This window comes from Phascolarctos cinereus, unplaced genomic scaffold (assembly GCF_003287225.1).
Source record: "Phascolarctos cinereus isolate Bilbo 61053 unplaced genomic scaffold, phaCin_HiC Scaffold_1;HRSCAF=81, whole genome shotgun sequence".
Lineage (NCBI taxonomy): Eukaryota > Metazoa > Chordata > Mammalia > Diprotodontia > Phascolarctidae > Phascolarctos > Phascolarctos cinereus.
Window position 1 is genome coordinate 116423177 of NW_027555514.1, and position 21549 is coordinate 116444725.

Genomic DNA, 21549 nt, shown 5'->3' on the forward strand with positions numbered 1-21549 from the left:
CCATCTTGGGGAGGAAGAGAGGGAAGGAGGGGGAGAAAAAATTGAAGCTCAGAAGCTTATGGAAGCGATTGCTGATAATTCAAAATAAATTAATTTTAAAAAATAAATGAATGAGGGACCTTCAGTAATTTGGCAAATACCTCTGATAGTCAGAAGTTCTTTTTCTGTACTACATTTCCCATGTAAGGAGTTTCTGCATTAATTATGGCAGAAGAATAGCAAGAAGTAACTTTTAAAAACTAATATTACCTGAATACATACTATATAATCTACACATGTATTCTAATTACATGCCTTTATAAAAATTGTTAAAGCAAACTCATTTTGGCCTACAACCTGTTTATTACATCTTTAACATGGTTCTTTGAAGAAAGAGCAGTAGAGGTGATTTTTTTCATAAGATCAAAGATTTAGAGCTAGTGGAGACCTTTAAACTCATCAAACCCAATTTATACAAAAGGAAACCAAACACCAGAGAGAAGAAGCAACTTCTGCTGCCGTAATTTAATGGAGCAGCCACTGTTAAATTACTAGACAAGAATGTACTAACTTGCAGAAGATTGCCTCGGACTTAGAAGACCTATGAAAACAACTATAGATCAGGAAGCTGAATAGAAGGATCAAAGGCAGGAACTAAACACAGAGTTATGGGGGTTAAATGAGATTGTGAAGCAGGCCAGTATAGAAACATGCATTTCAATTGTAAAGTTAACAAGAAAGACAAAGACAGGTACCTGGCACTAGAAAAGAGCCACTTCTAAGAACCAAAAGAAAAGACCAGCTGAACAAATACCTGTTACTGCACTGTCTTATCCCCACCAAAAAACTCCCTCAAAAAAAGAGCTACCTATATGACAGAGGAAATATTCTAACATTTCATGGAAAAATATTTGTGGACCCATAACAGAATGAATGATTCTAATTTCTAATTATCCAACAGAAGGAAAAACAACTGATATCTATACAGCACAGAACAATGGAAGCCCTCACTTTTCTGGCCAGCTGTAGGATCTTAAACGTACTTAAGGTAGCACAGCACTTTGGTGAAAACTGGTTTAGTATGGTGAGAAGACAAGTAGATGATTTTGATCTTCACAACCTAAGAAGACCATTCTAATAGCTGAAGAATTCCAAGAGTAATTACAAGCATTAGGAAACTTAGAAACATTCCTAAGATAATCTAACAACTATAGAACAGGACCCTTGTAAGTCCTTTGAATTGATTTAACAAAGCTGTAGTAATTGACCTAAGTGGCCATATTCATACTTATTAAAATATTTATTAAATTATTGATGGGTATCATGGTGTAGCAGATAAAAAGTCATCCTCAAAGTCAGGAAGACCTATGCTTGAATCCTGCTCTAATAATATATACTAGCTGCATCTATGACCCTGGGCAAGTTGCCTAACTTCTCAGTGCTCTGGGTACCTCTCAAAGACCATAAGTCCATGGACAGATGGTATTAACTTACTTGAGAGTCCCCTATATCAATGAAATCACAGAACCAGACTCTAAATTATTACTTCTATAAATACAAATAACATTATTTCAAATAGCTACCTTTTGGGGAGGAATGTCACACTTCATAGTAGCACCATCTTCTAGTCTCATTTCCCCAGACATTCCCCAGAGTATGAATGTCTAGTTTGAGTCTTTTTTCAATTCAAAGCCAACTGTCAATCCCAGTCATATCTGTCTATGAGCTGCCAAGGTCAGCTATAGTCAGGGGGAATAAAATCACTCCAGGAAGAACAATCCGTAGAGGAGTTACAAGCATAAAACTAAATATACAGATACTGATGTCTTTATATGGTGAATACACAATTGTACTGAGGTACACTGAAAACATTTTTCTAACAAAATTTTACATAATTTACATATGAAGACAAAGAAAAAATACAAAGCCATAAAAAATGTAAACAAAAAATTAGTTACATGCATGAGTCAATTTTTTCAATGTCTCTATGAAAAGTTATAGAAAATTGCTAAAGACTTGAAAGTAAAAGAGTTAAAATGTTATAACTCTATAACACACATATATCCCTCCCCCCAAAAAACCCTTCAGCAGCTCCCCACTTCCTATTAAAAAAATTACAACTCCTTAGCTTGACATTAAGGCTATTTACATTGTAACCCCAGCCCACCTTTCTTACACTATCTCATTCTGCTTCCCTTTAGACACCAAACAGCATTCCAGCCAACCTATACTAATATTTTCTAATATTGCTCTGTCCTCTCCTACCAATGTGTACTCCCTCATTCCTTGAACATACTTCCTTCACATTTCAGCATGCTGGAATTCTTCTGTTCCTACAACACTCAATTCAGGTGCCACTTTGTCCTTCCTTGATTCTTTAGCTAAAAGTCTTTTATAATTTTGCCCTCCCTCCACCTTGTACCATACTTATTTGTATATGTTATGTTAACCCCATTAGACTGTAGGGTCCTCTAAGGCAAGGACTATGTAATTTTTTTCTTTGTTTGCACTGCCAAGAAAAATGTCTTATATAACAGATGCTGAAATATGTAATCCTCATCCTGTACTAATTTTTTCTGGAGGAGATGGAATAGGAAAGAGAGAGGAAAAGGAGGAGAGAGAGAAGGAAAGGAAGACGGAGGAGAAAGAGAGAGAAACATGAACATCAAAAACAAGCTGAAAAATAATATGGGCAACATGGAAAGGAAAGAAAGAAAGAAAGAAAGAAAGAAAGAGAAAGAAAGAAGAAAGAAAGAAAGAAAAGAAAGAAAGAAAGAAAGAAAGAAAGAAAGAAAGAAGGAAGAAGAAAGAAGGAAGGAAGGAAGGAAGGAAGGAAGGAAGGAAGGAAGGAAGGAAGAAAGAAAGAAAGAAAGAAAGAAAGAAAGAAAGAAAGAAAGAAAGAAAGAAAGAAAGACCAAAAACCAAAAACCAAAACCTTAGCCTCAGCACCTAAAGAAAAAATTAGCTTAAAATCCAATGTTGCATTTGGTCAAGACATCTTCAGCTAAAATGGCCAGGAAGAATGGATTCTACTTGTTCACAGTTCTCAAACATCTATGTTCATGTTGTCATTGGAATTAAAGAAAAATATCGATTCAGACAATTCCACCTACACATTATGAACCACCAGACATCTTAGCAACAGGAGATAGGCTGATGCTATTCTTGCACAAAATGTCAACACTTGGTTGGCTGAAAGGACTCTGCTGTATCTTGGGCACAGTAGAGGGCACTATCATCACACTCTTAAGAAAACGTACGTGATTTCTCAAAAGCAATAATTAGCTATTGTGTTTTCTACCTAATTTTTAAGGGAAAAGGGGAATCTCTGGAACAAAGGGAGAAAAGTTACACTACTTTATCTCATAATTATAGTTCCTTTGTTTAGCTAATGCATGTCTGCCCCCTAAAGAAAAGGGGTGACTATGAGTCCACAGAAGACCCAAATCTTTGCCTCAACCTTCCTTCTATACTGTGCACAAAAAAATACTCCATGACAATAGAGTTGCTTATAGTCAACACCTCCTAACAGACTGAAGGACATGATGGTCTATATTTTCTTGCACTTCTTCAAACTTCCGCTATATTTTCTTTCACTTCACCATGCAACGCTGTGAGTTCTTGTTAAAAGTTCTAAACTCAATCCACTTGTTCATTCCACCTCTACAACTTCTCTAGAGAAAATTTTATATATTTTTTGGGTAGAACCATCTCAGTTCTACTTTAATCCAATTATTCATATCCTGAAATTTATCAGTTATTCACACTAATATTTTCTTTATCTCAAGCATCCCTTACAGGTCCCTTGAAAATCTAAATTTCTAAGATTTTATAATTAGGATTCAAGATAAATGTATATAAAATATTCAAAGATATAAAATCTCACATGATTCTTTCATTGTGAGACTGAATCTACAAAGTTCATTTTCTCACCCCAATTCCCAAGCCAAAACATCAGGGCCACCAATCAGGGGTACCCTTTACCTTGATGGGAATTATATTGGGTTGAGTAAAAAGTTGGGTGCATTCGATCCCGGTGCCCAGTGCTACACTGATGCCATTGCACATATATATCACTATCTGCAACTGTACTGCCAATATCACTCTGTGTAGATAATGATGCTGCCACTACCACCTGCCTGCCATATGTTAGGATCTGCTTTCTCTACTTGTCACATAAACATCAAGAAAATGCAGTTTGGCAGGCTTGTCACTGCCAGCCTGACACTTGTGGTTGGTCTGGCTGCTGTACCTGTCCGCCAACATCATCTCCAGGAAGGGGACACCGAAAGTGTTTTACTCTCAATTGTGCTGTCACTGAGACATATCATTCTACAGTAAATCCACCACGCAATCTGGTCATTATGACTTTCTCTATATTCATGACTTCAGCATCTCAAGAGGGGTAAGCCCTATTTTCCCTTGCTCTTTCCCACTCCTGCTTCCCACTAAGGTAATATTAGGAAAGGTACCTTGACAATCCACTAAAACAATCTAGCTATATTTCACCAGTCTCACCCTTCCATCCTAAGAACATGAAGGTAAATACTGTTTTGTTATGCTCACCTATTCCAATTTAAACCCAGGAATCCTTCTTTTTCCTAAAATCAACAAGTCAGAAACTAGTGAAAGAAAAAGTATATACATTTTGAAGATGACATATGGCATAACTGTGGCCACCATCAAACTTTCCTGTTTTAACTGTTTTCATGTACTAAAAATGAGGGACCAATGAACCTAGTCTTCAAGTTTTATGTACTAAACGTCAAAATGGGAGTTTGTGTACCACAAGGAAATAAATTTAGCTCCTTTAATGTAATCTGATTGTAAAGCAGAAAGATGAGCCACATATAGAATTATTTTGGTGATATGTTCAATATTTTGAATACCTAAACTTATTCAAGAACAGAAGCGACATAATCAGGTTGGAGTTTGTTTCTCTCTCTGCCCCACCCACCCAAAAGTTATAGAAAGCTCCACAATTCTCTTTCTCAAAAGACTCAATATAAAGTAGTGTACCTTTCAACCTATACTTTTTTCAAGTCTATCAACATCATTTAAAAAGCAATGGTTTCTAATATATGGTATAAGTATACAAAAGTCCCTACTGAAGATGTCACCGTTCCCTGTCCTTCCTCAGCCTTGAACACAAACTTACATCAAGAAGTAAAGTTTTCCCAAAACAAATATAGTTGTAAGAGATATTGAGGAGATGGTATTAAAATTACAAAGCAAACAATTACTTTGAGCATATTAACCGAATGATACAAATCCCCAAACTTCCTGGTCGTAACCAAAGGCGATAGCTGTTACCATTTTGCTAGCCTTATTAGAATGTGGCAAGACAGTAATCACTTTTGTGAGCCCTCATTACCCAATGTACCCACTACCTAGATTATGAATGTTCAGTTGATGGTGGGGCAGGGCAGCTACTATACCTAGTCTATCATCATTTACTCTTCTTTCTAATAATCAATTGTGCTTTTACTGAAATATCCATTAACCAAGAGTGTGAATGTTCTCTTTGGACTAAAGCCACAACTAACAATGATTTTTAATGGAGGTTTCCCAAAGGGTTATTAATGTGTTTTGGCCACAATTGGTAGAAAATAGACCAACTCTGTCAACACAAACCTCAGGCTATCTTAAACCTGCAACAAATTCAGCCCCCCCAGATACATGAGATATGGTTGTCAAGGCCTAAAAAGATGACTAATGATACAGTTATTTAGTACACAGTTAAGTCAGGATTCAGTATTTCTGGATTTAAGATTCTACTCTTTCAGTTCTATCCAATATTTCCCTGAATCAAAGCTACTCTAAGCATAACTAAAATCAGAAATCATCATATAAAGTAAAAGCAAGCTTTCAAATTCTTTTTAAATGACACAATGAAGACCACCTATCAAGAGAATATGATGAGAGAGTTACAGCTCAAGCTACCAACTGTCATACTTGCTGTCAAAAATGAGAAGGGAAGAAACAATTCTGAAGAAAAAAAATCGCTGTCAATTACAACTGTTAAAGAAGGATGCATGTCAGTAAAAACAAAAGATATTCTAGGAAAACATCTCCTTATACCAGTATTCTACCACAACAAGAAATTGCTGGAAAGAATGCTGAACAGCTCTCTCTCCTCGGATAAACTAGGCATAAGGAAAAGTCTGTAAGACAGAAGGTATCCTAAATATAGAAAATATATAATCTGAAACAGAAACTGACCCCAGAGACCACTCTGGATCCTTAATCTGAAGTGATTTGAATTTTCTACCATATACTTACCAGGTTGCCTGGAAGAAATTTTCTGGGAAAAATAACAATTGCCTTTTCTCTTCCACTCTATCCACTGCCAGTGAAGAAGTAAATAGAGTGGGCCCCTTTAAAAAGGCCTTAAAATAGATAGGACATGATTCGTTGGCAGTTCTCTCCTTCCCTTTTGTTCTCATTATAGCAAGTCTGTGAGATGCCACTGGGATTATACTAGCATTAGATGAAAACTGAACATCTTTTTCCTGGCTCTGCTCAAAACTATCCAGTTTTTGCCACCATGTATCAGCTGCCTTCTCATTTTCAAAGTTCTCATCCCCTTAGGCCTTCTAACTCTCATCTCTACAGTCTCTTTCTGCAACTGGTGAGTTCCTCCTGGAACTTCCATTTCAAGGAGGGGCCCAGGACAACCATCCTTCTTTTCTCTCTCTTTTTCAAGTCTTACTTTTCCTACATGTTGGTACCTTACCCTCATAGAATTCCTGCTTTTCAGTTTTCTTTTAAGTTCAGTCTTCTCCTATCAGAAAGTAAGCTCCTCAAGGGCAGGGACTTTTTTTTTTTAAATTTGTAGTCCCATTGCTTAACAGATACTTGCTGACTTCACTTTCTTGACCACAGAGCCAAAGATTATGAAACAACTCTTGTTCTCCAGCTCAAGCAGTGCCTAAAGGACATTCTAAAAGCATTCCTTACTCAAACTTTCAAATGCCTACAGACTGTACTCAAATAATTTTCCACTACTTGACAAAGAAAGAACAGATGTTTAAACACTCCTAAGATTACATAGGCACAATCTAGGGGTTTACAAAAAACTTGCTGCAGTCTTAATCATTAACATATTATAAAGAGAAAAATTACAGATAAAAGGAAAAAGAATCATCAATGAAATAATTAGAGTCTTTGGAGAGAAAAGACTTTCAGGAGATACCTGTCTACCTCTCTGTAGGTGGTAAGCTCTCAGAAATACTAATGATCTAAGTTAACAGACAGTTATACAAATAACAGTTAGCTTTGGGAAGGATAAGAGACAGAAATAGGAGGAACTCTTACAAGGGGTATGTCTCAGGAGTAGAAAGTACAGAATCAAAAAAGGGAAAATGTCCCACAAAGAATCTTCTCAACAGAAAGTGCTGCAGTTTGCCAGGGGGAAACAACTGTGGCTTTTACCGAGATGTAAAAAAAATTATTTGAACTAAGTTAAAAAAGAATGTATCAGGGCAGTGGTAGTCCTTGTGAGATGCAATAGGTCACATAAGGGACCTTTACTTTCATCTCCATTTATCATTCAGATAATAAAGTAATCTACCTGCTGTTTGCTTTCACATGTACATATGAACCTGGTGCAGACACTCACTCAAAATGACCCCAATTGAAATTCACCCTTCAAGGACTCTTGTATCCTGGTTACCTGGACTGTGCAAATATATCTTCTGCGTACAAAGCAATATATCTCTCTGCTCTATCACCCGAAATCATTTTCTATGATGCTTTTCACAATACCTTCGCCTATCTTCCCTTGCATTCTAAACTGAATGGTTTGGTTAACTATGAAAAGGATAATGGCAAACTTTCTTACAGGACTAAACTATAAAAAGGGAAACAGATGATTATTTAATTGAACTGAATTCAGTCAAAAGCATTAATTTAAGCACTTATTACACGTTAGACACTAAGCTGGGCTGTAGGAGAAAGAGAGGGAGGGAGGGAGAGAGAGAGAGAGAGAGAGAGAGAGAGAGAGAGAGAGAGAGAGAATGAAAGAAGAGAAGAAGAAAGAAAGAAAGAAAGAAAGAAAGAAAGAAAGAAAGAAAGAAAGAAAGAAAGAAGGAAGAAAGAAAGAAAGAAAGGAAGGAAGGAAGGAAGGAAGACAGACAGACAGACAGACAGACAGAAAGAAAGAAAGAAAGAAAGAAAGAAAGAAAGAAAGAAAGAGAGAACAAACCTCACAAGGAGCTTGCATTCTATTGTGGTAAACACAATATACATGGGTAAGTAAATTCAAAGTGCTAAAAATTGAGATCTAAGAGAGGCTTACTGTGGGAGAGAAGAACTTGCTTCCTCTCAAAAGCGCATGGAAGACCTAGGTTTAAACCACACTACTTAGACTTATTAGTTATATGAGCATGGGCAAATAACTCATCTGAGCCTTGGGCAAATCTCTGTGATCTATGGTGGTTCTCTCTCTGAAGATATAACAGATCCTTTTTTATGTACCCTCCCTACCTTCCTTCCAGATAGATACTTTTTTGGAGGAAAAAAAAATCCTTCGTGTCCTTCCCACCACTATCACACATTTTGGACAGGAAGCAAGTTCTTCCCTCCCACAGGGAGCCTCTCTTAGATCTTCTCAATTTTTTGCACTTTGATGATGATGATGATGATCATCATCATCATCATCATTTCCATTTTAAAAAACAGACGAGTAAGCTGAGGACAAAAGAGATTAAGAGACTTGGCTTGGTCCCCCAGCCAGTGTTAAGAATAGAGGTTTGAACCTAAGTCTCCTGAACTGAAGTATACCATCTTACAAAAAAAAAGATAAAATGAAGCAGAAAAAATACAATGAGGCAAAGGAAACCAGAGAGGTCAGAGACAAATCCCTAAGGAGCAATTTGCATCTCATCAATCCATTACTGCTTAGAAATGAACACCATTCTTCCCTCCCCCCCCCAAATAAATAAAACAAAACAGTGAGAATCATGAGTCAGGAAGGAAGGAAGGAAGGAAGGAAGGAAGGAGGAAGAAGGAAGGGAGGAAGGGAGGAAGGAGGAAGGGAGGAAGGGAGGAAGGGAGGAAGGGAGGAAGGGAGGAAGGGAGGAAGGGAGGAAGGGAGGAAGGGAGGGAGGGAGGGAGGGCCAGGGGAAACATGGGATATGCTTGAATATAGATATAATAGATCTAATGCATATATCAAGCCTCAAAAAATTGAAACACACCAAATGAGGAAGGGGCTGCCTAAAGCAAAAGACTCATTTCAGTGACTAAAATGAACATCTCCAAAAGAGAACTACTGTACAATTAACTCCAAGTCCAGATCCTTTCATGTTTAACTACTACATTCTGAATTCCACAGGTTCTTGGCATGTTTAATGAGTAAGAAAGCAGAAATCTTTTCTAATTTCTGCACTGGAAACAGGCATAGTGGCATATACTTGTTAAGGAAAGTTGATCAGAGAAATTAGGCGTAAAAGTGATACACTTTACATCTCGGAAATACAGATAATTCTATTTGCATTAAGCTGAGGATTCAGTTCAAAACCTGGAATTACTTTGTTTTCACTACAAAAATAAAAATCTTACGTTCATAAAAGGCTTAATGCAACCTTAATGATGAAAGGCTAAAGCAGAAGGAGATAAACATTGCTAGATTAGATTAGGAAATGAATTAGTCACACCAAATATTCATGTAACAGGGCAAACACAAGATTATTTCAATAAAAACAGCATGTGTGTATGCTCATGTGTGCACACACCACCACCACCACCAAGTTTTTGATTTACCACTTTAGAAAAAAAGGTTCCTTAAGTGCAATACTTTGAAAGACACCAATAAGAAATGTTTCCAAAGTACATTAAATGGAAAAAAAACATAGGGGGAGGGAAGGGGGTGATTTTAAAGGTCACAAAAAAGCCCCAAAATCTACAACTGTATCACGTATCCAAAACAGAAAAATAATTGGTTACACCTTTTAATAACATTGCTTGCTACTGGAAAACAAAACAAATCACAAATTATCTGAAAGTTTTTTCTAATATGCATAAAAAGGTAAAACAAATAAAAATATAAAATTGGAAACTAGGTCAACATAAATAAGAAGACAATGAATTTGCAGAATTAAAAATAAATGAATCAAAAGGAGCTATAGAAAACATAAAGGGAAACAGAAGGTGTTATTTATGATGTTATCTACAAGAGGAAAAGTAATCCTCTCAAATGTAAAAGCAGAAATCCTTAAAGAGAAGCACCTAAATCACTAAACAAAAGTTTTTGAAATATGAGTTTAGAGCTCATTTAATTTAATCATTTCATTTCATAGAGGCATAAAAAGGTTAAATGACTTGTTCAAGTTCATACAGAACAAAAGCTAGGATTAAAATACAGGTTTTATAGATGGGAATAAAGAAAGGAAAGGAGGCCAGAATGTCAAATAAATAGGAGATTTTCTACATTAAATAAATAGAATGCTGAAGGGACTGTAGAAGCAAATGCAGAGTCCTTAGTAATCAGGATTTAAAATTTATCAAGAAACATACAGAATAAAATGTACTATCTGGTGAGAGGTTATTGGTGGTGGTTCGTAGAGTTAAATCAACTTAGTTTTACAAGTATGACTAATTGTTCATATTTACCTTAAAGATGAGTTATCAGAACTTCAATGTAATTGAACATAATTTCATATAGGCTTTAATCAGTCAATACTCAAACAACAATTCATTCTTCTAAATAATTTTAATTGATATTGCTCTTTTACATTAACAATGCTTCTCCCCAACCCAGAGAACCAGACTAGTTTAACAAATAATATTTAAAAAAAGAAAAGATCAACACATTAAAGAAAAAAAAGTCTGATAATACATGTAATATGCTACATTTGTGGACCTGCCACTTCTGGAAACAGATAGAAAGGGGAAGGAGGTGACCTTAGGTGTGTCTCTTGTAAGCAACAGTGAGGTTTTATTTTCTCATCTAATCTATAACTCTTTTTCATTTTATTGGAGTTTTTAAGTCATTCATATTAAAAATAATTAGAATTAGGAATTATATTTTCTTCCATTTATAAGTAATATTGGATTTATTTTATAATTTGAATTGGGGGGGTTCTATTTCTCTATACGGTGAGCACTTTGTCTCCTCAGTTATTTTTTCTTAATCTACTTTATCTCTTCCCCTCATCCTCAAAAGCCCCACTTCCCCTCAAGTTTGTCACACCTAACCTAGTTTTGGAATTTTACTTAACTTATTGATTTCATTTTATTTTTTCTATTTAATTTTACCCCTCTTTTTATTTTTCTCAGTTAAACATTCAAATAAAACCTCCTTCCTCTTCTCTCCTTCAACATCTTTCATTTTTCAGGGTTTTTTACACCCATTTTGGTACTTTTCTCTAAAAATATTTCTTTTCCTCATTTTCTTCTTTTAATTCTCTTCTCTTTCTAAATTTTCTAGATGTCTATTCCTTGATTACTGGCACTTGCTCCTTCATTTTCTCCAGGCTGTACTCTGGATTTCTCCACGGTGCCCCAGAAACTTCTTCATCCTAGAAGATCACTTCGGTTCTGGAATTCACACTTCAGAAATACCCTCCATGCTGCTTTTTTCTGTGTTGTCTTCCTCTCTAGGAGTGTAAGCTCCTTGAGGACAGAGATTGTCTTTCTCCTTATATTTGTATTCCAGTGCTTAGTACAATGCGTGGCACAGAACAAGCTCTTTAAAAAAAATGTTGTTGACTGACATGCACATTTATTCCTTCTTAAGTCTCTGAATTCCTCAAGGAATTAAAACTCCTAAGGTACCTATTTTGAGTCTCTCTTCTAAATATTTTCTATATTTTTGCTGTGTAGATCTTGCCTGTTTCTCCATATTTTCTGTTCTGCTTCATTCTTAGAAGTATCCATCCCTATAGGAAATAGAAAGGAAGCAGAGCATAGGAACAAGAAAAGGAAACTCAGAACAGAACTGAAGAACAAAAGACAAAGGAGAAGTGGGGTGCTGAAAAGCTGTTCCACTGGAGCTCTGGCACGTATAGGCAATCAAATGAGAGAAGGCTTCATCTGACGGATACCAGATTAATCAGAGAGAGCTGACTCACGCGCTAAGAGCTCCAGGGAGAGAGCTACTGCCAGGCTCTGAGACTTGGAGAGAGGGTTTGTTGCTGTCTGCTGCCACCTCAGGCCTGAGAAGGAAAAGTAAAGGCAAGACAACTAAGCGGCACAATGGATAAAGCACCAGGCCTGGAGTCAGAAAGATTTAAGTTTAAAAACAGCCTCAGACACTTACCAGCTGTATCACTCGGCCAAGTCACTTAACCTCTATTTGCCTCAGTTTTCTCATCTGTAAAATGGGGGTGATAATGGCACCTGCTTCCCAGGGTTACTATGAGGATCAAAACGTTTTGCATTACTGGCACGAAGTAAGTGCTATACAGATACTGTTACTGCTGCTGCTACATCTTCTTTAAGCTGCTTTAGTATACTGGTGAGCTGGCTTAAACAGTCAGCCTGAACTGCATTACTGTTAGCTCAGTTCTGACTGAACAACACAACAAGGTGAGTGAATAAGGCTATTCTGGTTTGTATAGCCCAAAGACAGTCCAGTTTGATGAACTTTGCAGTTTCCTAGCTTAAAGAACCGCTAGTCATATTAAAAGCTAACACTTTCTAAACATCTTTTTAAGGGTAATGGTTAATTAAAAAGAGTTTCTAAATGCTATGTTTGAGTAAAAAGAGAATATTCTTAACAGTGAGAGTCAACAGTCAAGCAGGGAAACCACATAACTAGATTAGCTCCAACTGGATAAATAAGTGATATAAAAGGTCACATCAGAAAGAAATTAAAGGAACAAGAAAGAAATTTCCTTGTGGATCTACAGATAGAAGAACAATTCAAAACCAAAAAATGGAGAGAAGAGATCACAGAATATGAATGGACAATTTTGATAACATAAAATTTTTTTAAAAATTTTTTGCATAAAACAAAACTAACGCAACCAAAAAAAATGGTTGAGGGGAGAGGAGGAAGGAGGCAGGGGACAATGACTTTGTCAGTTCTCTGATAAAGACCTCACAAAACATATGAGGAATTGTTTCAAGTTTATAAGAATAAATGCCATTCCCCAACTGACAAAGTATATGATGGTCAAAGTACAAGAACAGAAGTCCTCAAAGGAGAAAAAAACAGAGCTATCAGAAGCCATATGAAAAAAATCCTCAAAATCACTAATAATTAGATAAATACAAATCAAAACATCTCTGAGGTTCCACTTCACATGCATCAAGTTGGCAAAGATGACAAAAAAGAAAGTTGACAATTGTTGAAGAGGCTGTGGGAAAAAAAGGCACACGTATTTTTGATATTGCTATGCAGTAGTACTGTCATTATGTAAAGTCTCTAACCCGTAACCACCTTTTGAACTAGCACTACCTCTAAAAAGGCCTAAAACTCAACAAGATCCAAGAAAGCCGGAAAGAACCCATGTGTATGTAAGTAGTATTGCAGAGCAGTTCTTTTTGTAGTGGCACAGAAATGTAAACTAAGAATGTGCCCATAAACTGAGGAACGACTGAACAAATTAAGGGATATGAATAGAATGCAAATGCCATCCTACCTTAAGAAATTAAATAAGGAATGAATTCAGAGAAACTTGGGAAGACTTATATAAACTGATACAGAATGAAGTAAGCAAAACCAATATAATCATTTACATATCAACAACACTGTAAAGTCAAAGAACTTGGAAAGACTTAAGAACTCTGATCAATGAAATGACCAACCAGATTCCAGAGGACCAAAGATGATACATATTCTCAATTCCATAAAGAGAGGTGATGGACTTAAGATTCAGAGGAGACATACATCACTCAACAATGTGGGAATTTGTTTTGCTTAACTATACATATTTACAATAAGAGCTATTTTTTTTTAAAGAGGAGGGTTAGGAAGGATAGAAAATTTTTGTTATTTAAGAATTGGAAACAAAGGAGATGCCCATCAAATGAGGAATGGGTAAACAAATGATGGTACATGAATACAATGGAACATTACTCTGATGTAATAAATGATGAATATGCAGAATGCAGAGAAGCATGGATTTATATGAACTGATGCACTGAAGTAAACTGACCCAAGAAAGCTAAATACACAATGATTAAAATTATGTAAATGGAGAAAACCCCATAAAACAATTAATATTAACGCTGTAAAATTACAAAGAATAGATATAAGAAGACACCCTCACCCCACAACTTTGTAGAAGCAAAAGATCCATGGATGCATCAATGTATGTATTTGTTTTCATACTTACTGATCAAGTTTTGATGATTTCTTTTCTTATGCTTATATGGGATAATTCTTTGGGAGAGTTGGGGGTGCAGATACTGGGGAAAATTTTGGTGATTAAAAAACCCAAAATATATCAATACAAATTAAAAAAAAAATAATAATAATAAATGCGCTTCTTCTGAAGCCAATCTTTTTTGCATTTTTTTAATCTTGCAGAAGATGGTAAATTTACCTATTAATATAAGATCAGGTTTTTTCTTAAATATTCAATGTGTAATTTATTCACCAATAAGGAAAAAAATCTACACAGATGAGTTTTCATAGATGTGTAGATTTTTGCATAATAATATCACATAATCTATGGTATGTCCATAAGAGTCATCAGTATTAAAACTTTATTAGTGTACAAAAAGCAGATGAATACAGTAAGCTCATATGTTCGTTCTAATAGGTCACATATTTTCTATGAATAAAAAACAATTATTAATGCTTTCATCAATTAATACATTGTGAGGATGGGTGTATGTTTACAACATTTAAATTTTTATTTTAGAAATAATGGTTTTTATGGCAAATTAACCTCAATTTGTTATGGGGATATGTTTCATATTTAGTACATCCTGCCCTCCTTTGGAAGGAAGGAAGAAAGGAAAGGAGAAGGAGAGGGAGGGAGGAGGGAAGAGGGAGAATCATGGAGGGAAGTGGAAAGAGGAGGGAAGGAGAGGAAACATTCAAAAAATTTGTATTTTCATTATGTCTGAAATGAGATAATTTCAGTGGAGTAGGAAGACATACACAGACATTAACTATTACTTCCTGTGCTTGGGATACAATATGAAAATGCTATGATTCAGGTTATCAGTTCATTTTCCAAGATGTTTCACAGCATCTAAATAGAGCAGAAATTCAAGTTCTTGGCACCCAGATACTACGGTTCAACTCCAGATATTTTATGTTTGAGGTAACTCGCATTAAGGAGAAAAGGTCCAGTTGGAGATACCAGACTGGAGATAGGAGAGGCCTACACTATTTTCATTGGCTCCTATCAAATTCTCGTTCCCACTCACCTCATGTAGCCAATCAGTTGCTAAATCTTGTCATTTCTACCTTTACAAAATCTTTCATCTATGCCTGATTCTCTCCACACAGCCTTCACTGACTTCATTCAGGCTCTCATCATATCTCACCTCGACTATTTTAATAGCCTCCTAACTGATCCCTAGTGAAGAGACTTTTCTTGAGTCTATCTCCTTTGGTCACATATTCTCTGAGGTTCTGTTAGGAACAGTGGAGAGTGGACCATGAAAGTATGAAGAGCTGACTGAATACAGAGATATTATTAACCACTCCGCTATGTCAAGAACACATGTGAAGGGGCAGCTAGGTGGTTCAATGGACAGAGCATTGGCCCTGGATTCAGGAGGACCTGAGTTCAAATCCAGCCTCAGACACATAACACTTACTAGCTATGTGACCCTGGGCAAGTCACTTAACCCCATTGCCTAGCCAAAAAACAAACAAACAAACAAACGTGAATTTCTGCTTTCAGTATTTGATATTCACATGACCTTTCATGCTAAAAACTGTGTGCTTATTTTCTCATGATATATTGCTGTTTGCTTCTATTCTATTACCATTTTAAATGATAATTTTGTCAGAACTGTCACCTCAAGCTCCTACTCATGCCATTAAGGATCTTCTTGATCTTGTAGTCATAAAATGTTTGCACTGGAAGACACTTTACAATATGATTTGGTCCAACCCATCACTTCATTTTATCGACTACGGGGAGGTGAAGAGCCAATAAAGAAGAAGAGAGGCTAGACAAAGGTCTAAAATTATTATAATACTAAACAGGATAAAAGAAGAGAGTTTCCACTTAAGAGATAAACATAAAGGCCAAATGGTCAAGGTGAATGAGGACTGAGAAACAGACATAGGGTTTAGTGATCCACATGTCATTCACCGATTACTGACAATTTATTACTGGGAAACTGAGAGAGAACAAAATTTAGGAATCAGGAATGAAAGAAAACACAGCCATTGAAAAAAGTGGTGGCAAAAAACATAAGCCATACAATGCAACAGTTTGAAAAGTGAGAAAAAGGAGGAAAATGACTAAGTTATAACTAATTTTCTCTTGTTGACCTGGATGACATTTATCAAATAATTTAAAAATTACTACATTTCATATAAATACAAATATTTCTTTAAAGTAGATACTTCCAGTTGATGAAAAATATCCATATAAGTTTTATTTCTGTAAAACAGAACTGTTTATTGTTTTTATTGATGTTCTCTTAATACATCTGGCAAAAATGTCCCCCATGTCTCCATAATTTAAATATTGAATTGCAGATGGATTCTTTCCCAAACAATTAGAAATACCTACTTAGGCAATTTCCTAATATAGCCACAAAATTCTGAATGAGGGGGGAAAATTGCCGCTTTGGTGCTTACATTTTATACATGAAAACGTTATCTATTTCTGAATCATGAATGTTAATGGAACAGAATCACAGGTCTGTTCATTTTAATATGGAAGGATAATAATGTACTTTGGAGAAAAAAGTTCTTAAATTGAATATTACTAACCAGTGATTTAGATAAAAATTTTTATCCCATAAAGAGGATAATATAGTAGATGAAGCTTGTTTCTAATAGTATTTATGAAACACTAATTCACTAAGCATCCTTTGTTGGTAAAGGAAAAAAGAAAGATTCCAAGAAAGAAATCCTTCACTACTTTAACTTAATAATATTGTATGAAAGAGAAAGGGACCTGGAAAAGTTAAAAACAAAACAAAACAAAACAAAACAATCCTCATATCAAAATGAATTCAATTCCCACTGAGATAGGTCACTTGGCAAATCCATTACTTAAAGGCACTAAAAGCAACTCTTAATAACTTTGGGGTTATTATTATTTTATTAGTTGATACCATGTATGAACACTGCACATCCAACTTGCATCCAAAAATAGTCTCAAAGTGTCATGCATGCTGTTGGAAGACACTGACCAAGGGCTGACTCCTGACCCTTTTTCATTTGGACACCCCAAACCCAATAGACACAATCACCTCAGCCCCAACAAAAGAAGCTCCACAAAAGAGAGGAAAATCAGACTTTAAGGGGTGGGCTGGCCACCACTTGATTTTTCATCATGTTGTTCCAACTAATCCTTCATCTTTTTCTCAGAAGCTAGTTGCTTCTAGGACAAACAGGCACTTTATGCAGATCAGTAATAAGAGTGAGCATGGGTAATTTCTGTGTGCTCATCCAAAAGGATCCAAGACTCAAGGAGAAACAGGAATCATCAAGCAAACTAAGAGAACTCGTTGAGAAAAAAGCTTTTAAAAAAGTCTGTCAACTTTGGTTGTGAACCAAGTTATTCATCATTACAAAAAGAGGAGAGTTAAAAGATAAGAACATTTAGCAAAATGTTCTCTTCCTCGAGGCCAGAAAGGTGCCAGGGATCCACATTCTTGGCCAAAATGGGCACTGAGAATAAGGCAGATGGTAAGAGATACTACAAGCTTAACATTTTCTATTTGCTTTGAATTGAAGACTTAAGCAGAAAGAGAGAAAGAATTTGTTCAGGGATGGGACAGATATTACCAACAATCAATTGTCAAAGTGAAAGTGAGAAGAAAACTATTAAAATTTAGAAAACCAGTTATTCTCTGTCCCATACATATCCAACCCTATCCCTAGATTCATTGATTAAACAAAACATTAAAGCATCTATTATATTTAATACACCGGTAGAGTTACAAAAAAATAACATGCTGTCCTTGCTCTTTATAATCTATCCTGGTAGTTAAAACATGTACACAAATAATTAAACAAAACAGACTATAACACTGAAGAGAAGCACAAATAATGTGCTACTCAAGAGCCAGAGGAGATAATAAATTCAATTCAACAAGTATGAAGTGCCTCCTATATACTAGAGATACAAACACAAACGAAATGACTGCTGCACTCAAGGAGTTTACATTTCACTGGAGGGAACAATTTGCACCCAGATATGTAAACACAGGGTGAGGAAGGAAGGGTTTAGTTCTAACAAGGAGAACAAGAAGCATCTTCCTCTCACAAGAAGTGGCTCTAAAGCCAAGCTTTTTGATAGGAGATAGAGGTTGGGGTGAATTTATTACCGGCCTGTGCAAAGGCTGAGAGTTAACAAATGAAATGTCATGTGGGGGGAACACCAAGTAGGGCTATTTGGGTAGAATGTCAAATGTGTGAGGAGGAATAATGTGAAATCAGTTTGGAAAAATAGATTATTGCCAGATTATGAAAAGCTTTAAATGAGTTTGTATCTGAGACTAGAAGCAATAATGAGCCATTAAAGCAATCTGCGCAGGGCACTGACATGGTCAGATCTGTATTTTAAGATTACATTGGCAATTGTGGACTACATCTTCATATGAAAGAAGCAGCATCAAAACAGATCCTTTAAAAAAAACAAAGACTGAAAAAGTACTTTGGAATTCCTCAGGAGGAAGATCAAAGTCCTTTTGGTTTATGTAAGAACCAGTTCATGGATTCACATGATTAAGAAAACATTGATGTTTCTTACTCGATATTGGGGAGATCAACATACCCAAGCTTCTGAACTGCTGCACAGCAAACTAGGCCAAACAGTGAAGTTCTAAGCAGGATTAGTCACTGACTCTAATAGCCGGAGGGTCAGCTGGAAGCACTTCTATTCCCTTTATGATACAGATGAGGAAAGAGAACCAGAAGCTTAAGAGTTACTTATCAAAGGTTATGCATATAATTAACGGCCACACTAAGACTAGAACTCAGTCTCCCATCTCTCAATCCAATCTGATTTGCAGTAAACCAGGCTATCTAATAATAACACTTCAAAAGATCCAGAAGAGCTTACTCCCTTCTTGCAGATTACAGATCCTTGCAAAGCTGATGTAGACAGCTTTATTAGCTTTTATGGAGAAAAAAATTAATCACCACATTGACATATTATACTGAGGATCTCCCTAAACCAATACAGACAACAGAGAATCTATCAGTACTTGAGGCACTTGCCACTTGGGAGGCTCTCCTAATTTTGTGAGAAGTCAGTTACCCTTCACAGCCCAATGGGAAATTAACTAGGCATTTAGTTGAGGTTAACCTCAAGCCTCCAATGATTAGTGCAGTGTCTATCACAAAGCAGTTGCTTAATAAATGCTAAATGACTGACTGATAATAGTAACAACAGGAACAAAAGCAACTCACATTTTCTTGAACTTTAGAGTCAATTTTTAAAAAGCTCTCCTCACCACAACTGTGTCTTATTATTCCAGGTGAGAAAACCAAGGTTCAGTGGATTTAAATGACTTCAAGACTAAGGGGAAGGCCTAAATTCCATGCTGCTTCCCTCTGAGAGAATGTACTCACATCAACAATGAATTTTAGGCTATGCCTATTTTGTCATGAAGATATGTGAACCCCAGAACTATGCTTTGAATTAAGCATAAATTAAGACTGTATTGCCTCTTCTTTCCTACTAGATAGTCACAGATTTGCATCAGAAATAGCTATTTGGATTCCCATCCTCAGCAAGCTGAACAGGCTCTGCTTTTCTCTCCTAGCTAGATTGCTTCCCAAAGTAGATAATTTGTTTCTTCCCAACTGCTATACTACTATATAACCCTCTTATAGTACCATGGACATAGCATATTTCCTATGAGTGCATAGGATGGTAATATATCAAGGCAATTTTACATGTAAGGAAAATGAATATGAAAACTACATGTACACTGGTAACGTATTCTGTCATGGCTATGGAGATTTAATTCTCAAAGCATTATAGGTTCATTTTTGCTCCTCGACATCTAAGGCGAAGAAAAACTGTTGGAAGCATAGCTGTCACAATTGGCAATTCAGCATAACATGGTCAAATAATTAGTGCCCATGACAATTCTGTGATGAATATAAAGCTATTCTGACAATATCTATATCTCTCAATACATCTATGTATATCCCATATTGGTATCTGCATTCCTTCCTTCCAACTGTATTGTTTCCCATCATCTATGATACTTCACAGTCTGTTACCAATCATATTGTTTTATGCTTCTTATTCTTTGTTCTCTTTTACTTCACAAAACTATATGATGGCTAGCAAACCCTACCTCATGGTTTTTTGACTGACTGCATAGTCGAGAGACCCCCTTTTGGTAACTGCTAACCTTACCAATAAAGTAAATGTGCTCAGAACTATTTGCCTCAGTTTACTTTAATTTCAATCACAATAGGCAGCTCTCAAAGGAAGAAATCCAAGCTACTAACCATACTTTTTTTAAAAAAAGTTCCAGATCATTAATAATCCTTTTTTTTTAAAAAGACAATTGAAGTTAAGTGACTTGCCCAAGGTCACACAGCTAGTAAGTGTCTGAGGCCAGATTTGAACTCAGGTCTTCCTAATTCCAGAGCTGGTGCTCTATCCACTGCACCACCTAGCTGCCCTCAAATCATTAATAATCAATGAAAGTTCCACCTCATATTCATCAGATTAGCAAAGACAAACGAGAAAGATAACTATTGTAGATACACTGAGGAAATATTTTAACCTAGCCACAAAGACCCATTAAACTTTGGCTCAGTGATACCAATACTCAATTTTATTTGTACTTTAATCTGTTTATACGTTATCATCACAATGAGACCATAAGTTCCTTGAGGACAAGAGCCATGTTTTAACATGTATTTCAATAACTTCAGACTCTATCCTAATGAAGTATTTGTAGGGATGCACTTCTATTATAACACAGCAAAACAAACAAGCCAAAAAACCAAATAATTAGGTATGTGTACATACAGCTACAAAAGAAAATATTTCCACCAGCTTTATACCACACACTCTAGTATTATTTTTATAGATGAATATATATACACATATATACATATACATGTCCAAAAATCTATATCCCAAAGAGATTTTTTAAAAAGAGGAAAAGGACTGATACATATATAAACAGCTATTTTTGCACCTACAGCAAAGAACTGGAAATGAAGTGGGTGCCCACCATTTGGGGAATTCCTGAACAAAGTAAGGTATATGAACATAATGGAATATTACTTAGTTACAAGAAATAATGAATAGAACTGTTTCAGAGAAATTTGGGAAGTACAGGTTTGCTGAAGACTGAGGTGAAAGAACAACGAGGACAATTCACACAATAAAAACAATTCTGTAAAGAACAGTAACTTTAAAAGACTTAAGAACCTTGTTCAATGCCATGGCCAACCTCAATTCCAGTGCACTGATGATGAAACATGCCACCCACTTCTTG

The 21549-nt window shown here is 35.9% G+C and overlaps 1 protein-coding gene across 1 annotated transcript in view; it reads right to left on the reverse strand.

The window, feature by feature from the left end:
- The window catches only part of SND1 (staphylococcal nuclease and tudor domain containing 1), a 479638-nt gene that overhangs the window by 287831 nt on the left and 170258 nt on the right, over window positions 1–21549 (reverse strand). The gene's annotated exons all lie outside the window — the stretch shown is intronic.